Source organism: Peromyscus maniculatus, chromosome 20 (genome assembly GCF_049852395.1).
Source record: "Peromyscus maniculatus bairdii isolate BWxNUB_F1_BW_parent chromosome 20, HU_Pman_BW_mat_3.1, whole genome shotgun sequence".
Classification (NCBI taxonomy): domain Eukaryota; kingdom Metazoa; phylum Chordata; class Mammalia; order Rodentia; family Cricetidae; genus Peromyscus; species Peromyscus maniculatus.
The window spans coordinates 42,116,284-42,121,114 of NC_134871.1; the positions used below are offsets into that span (position 1 = coordinate 42,116,284).

General features: G+C 46.5%; 1 long non-coding RNA gene across 1 annotated transcript; it reads left to right on the top strand.

Annotated features, from left to right (window-relative positions):
• Nucleotides 1–792: 792 nt before the first annotated feature.
• On the top strand, nt 793–3,453 carry LOC121824407 (uncharacterized). The gene is made up of 2 exons (XR_006066296.2): nt 793–2,591; nt 2,859–3,453. It is a non-coding gene; the product is annotated as an uncharacterized LOC121824407 (long non-coding RNA).
• Nucleotides 3,454–4,831: the final 1,378 nt, after the last annotated feature.

Here is a 4,831-nt window from a genome sequence, read left to right on the forward strand (position 1 = left end):
CATTTCAGTCCCAAATACATAATCCTATGGGGCTTCTAAAACGCCCTCAGTACACACTCTGCACTTCCCAATCCTGTCCATTACTGAGACTATAAAGTGAGAGAGACTGGTTTATGGAAATATGCCAGGGATGGATATTCAGACATGACTAAGAATGTGACATGAGCTTCTGGGCAGAGTCAAGAGTCCCTCACTGCCACCACTAGATAGTCCAAAGCTTAAGGAGACATGTTTTCACCAGACCCTGGCTCAGACAGAAAGGGAACAATCACCCTAAAGGGCCAGTTTAGATGGTCCTTGAGTTCATACGCATATCAGCTAGTGCTCTCTGCTCATGGTTACAAAATCCCCAAGGTCTTCATTAGGAAAACCAAACACCTAGAAGATCAAGACGTGTTTATCCTTGCTTTGAGGAGTCCCTTGGCATAAAGAGGCCAATGTCTCCTAGAGAACTTTCAGGCCTTCCAGGACTCAGCCCTGTTCTAGGCATAACAGGCTGTGGCCTTGCTACAAAGGAGCCCAGGAATCATCACTGAGCAGCTGGCCTTCAGACCCAATGGTCAGATTCCCATGATGTGAGCCCAGGAAACCAATCAGACTGTGACATGTCAAAGATCAAAACTGTGCTTTTAAGGAGACCAAGGTGCAGAGGGTGGCTGTCTCTACAACATCTCTGGTTTGTTCACCTGTCTTCCCTCTTTAGAGAGAGGACCATCTACAGAGTGACTCCAGGAGCTCAACCAAGTCAGGATCCCAGCTGACTCTGGAATTCTGAAACTGAATTCAGGGCAGGCTGCAAAGGGAAAAGCCCGCTGTAGCATCTCTCCTTTTTTTACCACTAGGGAGCCCAGCCTGGTGGATGGAGATGGAGCAACATTCTCTGAGGGAAAGAGATACGAGGGTCCTCATCTGACCCACTTGAACAGGGTTTGGTTTTCTTTCCGAGTTGTGAATAAGCAGGTACAAAATCTTAGGCTGGAAAGTATTGAATCACAAGATAGCAGGACCTCAAAGATAAAGGTCTGCTCACGCCATCTATGCTGACAGCTCTTCATGCATTAAGCCTTGGCCTTTGAAGAGATGGATGTGAAAACAATCAGGCTGATACATCAGCTTCTGGGCTTCGTGAACAAAAGTGCTAAGCAACATCTGTGTCAAGTTGTAACTGCTGTGACCATGTATCCAGAAGGGCATGATACTGCTTTTCATCTTTCTTAAACATCATCATCCCCCCCCTCCTCACTGCTCTCACCCTAGGTGAGACACCCTCTCTCTTTCTGTCTGTCTCTCTAGTATTGAGTTTTGAACATGCCTAGGCAATGCTCTACCACTGAGCTACACCAAAATCTTAAATATATATTTTAAGGTTTAAAAAAAAAACTACAGACCATGATGTAGGCATGACTACTTTAGTACATCAAATTATAGCTTCCTGTTGATAAACCTCTCATATACAAGCCTTGATCAGAGATGGCCAAGACACTGTGCCTCACTGTGTGTGGTCATTGGCAGGGGATTCTGGGAAGGCTATCTCCAACCCAAATGCTGGTATGTGGGGGACTGAGCTTCTAAGACATGAACTTTGATTTTAATCTACAGCTCTGCTGTAAGCCACTTAATCCCTATGCCCACCTCTAGACACTTACCTACTCTCTGATTCTATATACATTAATTCTGGACACTTGGGAGGCCATGTGCTGCAGAATTCAATTTACTGTGACCTCCTCCCAATAGCACAATGCTGCTAAAGATTTCAGGCAATGGCACTTACTTTACTTGGCCTCTGAGGTCAATAAACATGCAAGTAACTCACTCATCCTACCACATACTAGACAACCAGCTTTGACAAAGAACTTTTAGCAAGAGGCATATCCTGTAGTGTGAAGGAAACACAGAGGGCCTGAAGAGCTGGCCACATCCTCAGTTGGAGTCTTCTACAATGTACCAAGGCGAGTCTGTAATCTCAGACTTGAGGCATCCTCCAAGGACATTTGCCACTATCACGGACTTGTTACTTCAAGGCAAGCAGTAGCACTTTGCTCTTCCATTACCGGTCTGGAGTGGAGGAAGCCACGGGCTTTTAGAGCTTCTAGTTAAAGGCACTTGTCCCACAGGCCAAAGCAGTGCAAAGCTCTCAAACTCAAAAGGTTCAGACTCCTTTTAGGGTGTACCCAGAGAGCTCAACTTGGGTTTTAGACCCTTCATGCTCTCACCACTCTAAGTCTGAAGCAGAGCAGAAAGAAGCTGGTGGTGCCTGGCTCTGACAATGGTTTGCCTTAATCAGCCATAGATGGCTCTCTGAGAGGCTGGGAGTAGCTACCTGATGCCAGTTTAGGCTAGCCATAGCCTCCTTTTCCGGGTGGATTCCGCTAAGCGATTTGTACTAGTTTCTTTTCTCATGACTATAACCAAATAACTTGATGATAAGCAGTGTTAAGGGTTTGCTTTGGCTTCTGATTTAAGGAGAATAGTCTGTCATGGCCAGGAAGGCACAGCATCAAGACAAACTCATCTGTGGTCGCTGAAGCTTGAGACTGCACACTTGCTCACATCTCCATGGACCAGGGAGCAGAAAGAGGACAGGAAGCAGGGTGAGGCTTGTAAACCCCAGAAACCCACTTAAGCTAAAAATCCCCTTTCTAAAAGTTGGGACCAATAATCACACACATGAGGCTGTTGGGGGACACTTCCTGCCCAAACCATAACAGAGATCACAGTGGGGTAAAGTAGCCTGGCTAGGCTGCTTGTCTGGGGCTGCAGAGTGTAGATATGAAAATCCAGAGATGCTGGTCCCCATAGTAGAGAGCTCTACTGGGGAACTCTGCTGACGTTAAACGAGTGATTTTTTTCTCTTCCAGTGTGCCTGGACCAAAGTCTTTGATGGGTTCAAGAACTTGGCAACAAAATGCTCCACCCAAGTTACAAGGATCCAAAGGGATCTTCTCTCCATGTGAGGGTGATCACCAGATGGACAGATTGACTGAGGAAAGATCAGTAAAGCTCTGGAGAGATGAGAACAGACTGCTGCTATCCAGAGAGCTTCATGGATGATCCAAGAGCTGCTCTCTATCCTGATGTGACCCTCGGGGCACCTTCTCCAGAGTTCCAGAATTGCCTCTTAGGAATACATGCAATCAATCTGACAACACCCAGGAGCTGTGATTGGATGGCCAGTGTCAGGTGGTGGATCCATTCTTGGAATCGGCACTTCCTAGTGGATTGCTTGGGGTTACACTGGCAGGACCCATTCTGTGTTGGTGATCTGAACCTTTGCTCTGCTCACTTGTCCTGCAAGATGGAGAAGACATGCCAGATCCTTTGGCCATTTTGAGTCTTCCATCTCCTTTTTCTTTATGACCTTGAATTTGGGGCCTCAAATCTTTTCTAATAGAAGTTGAAGGGGAAAAAAAAAACAGGAAAAAGTGAATAAAAGACATGCATGTGGTTTTCTGACTTTCTCCCATTCCATCTGCTTTCTGACAGATTCCACTGTGCAGATGTGGATGCAGGAATGGAATGCAGCGTTGGTAATGGAGTATTAAATGATATCCCATTGACTTCAAACCCATTTCAAGAAATCATTAATTTTAAGTCATTCCTGCTTAAGAGTTATAAGAGGCCGGGCGGTGGTGGCGCACGCCTTTAATCCCAGCACTCGGGAGGCAGAGCCAGGAGGATCTCTGTGAGTTCGAGGCCAGCCTGGACTACCAAGTGAGTCCCAGGAGAGGCGCAAAGCTACACAGAGAAACCCTGTCTCGAAAAACCAAAAAAAAAAAAAAAAAAAAAAAAAAAAGAGTTATAAGAGAGGCTATAAGAACTATTTACTTCAAATGCATACTCTATAAAAAGAATATAAAAGGACTAAAATAATCGTGAGTGCTCCAACCTTTCACGGACCCCTGGTGGAGCACAGACAGCTTAGACGCGCTCACCCCGGCTATACCAGGACACATCTTACGTTCCTTTCTGCTGGCTGTACTTTCTCTCTCCTTCCTAGTCTACAGTAAAAGTTTGAGTGGGGAGGCAGAGTCTGCCTATAGAAGAGCCAGTTCAAAGAGGAGGGGACAGAGCCCATGAGCATAGGGCTGGGGCATGAATGTGTCCTAGAAGGTAAAACTGTTCCACGTCCCTGGTAGGAAGTTAGCCAGCCATATCTTTGGAGTGCTACTGTTCATTTTAATCTTAAAGCATCGGAATCAAGGGTTATTGGGCAAAAGAGTGGAGGAGGGGGGTCATGGTGGAAGACTCTCAGCATTTTCCAGTTGGCTAGAGCTGGGTTGCCCAACTGGCTGCTGAATCAAATGATGCCAATCTAATTAGGGCTCAGTCCAGTGAGTTTCATAAACTCAAAGAATCCAGAAGGGCTCCATATCTGTCCACTCAGGGCTCTACTAGGGAAGTACTGAAGGAACTTCACTGGCCCAGGACTATGATAATGGATTTTACCTTCATTCCCCTCAAGCACGGGCCAGAGTAACCAAAGAAGAGGGTATTCACCAGGATTGCTTGGTTACTCCCCTGGGAATGGGGACAGAGTGAGGAGGGGCTATGCAGACTCGGCTACATAGCCAGAGGTGAGATTGGAGGATTGGACTTGGAGGCCGTCAGCCTACCCGTCTCCCTGGCCAACATGGCCTGAGTTACCAAGGAGTGCCTACTGGAATTGGGGGGTAGGGGGCCTATCCTTATATTTTTTCATTGTTGTGACAAAATACTTGAAAAATGAAGTTCAGTTCGTTTGAGCTGTCCATCATGTAGGGAAGGCACAGCAGCAGGGGCATGAAGCAGCTGGTCACATTGCATCTGCAGTCAAGAAACAGAGAGCTAAAGT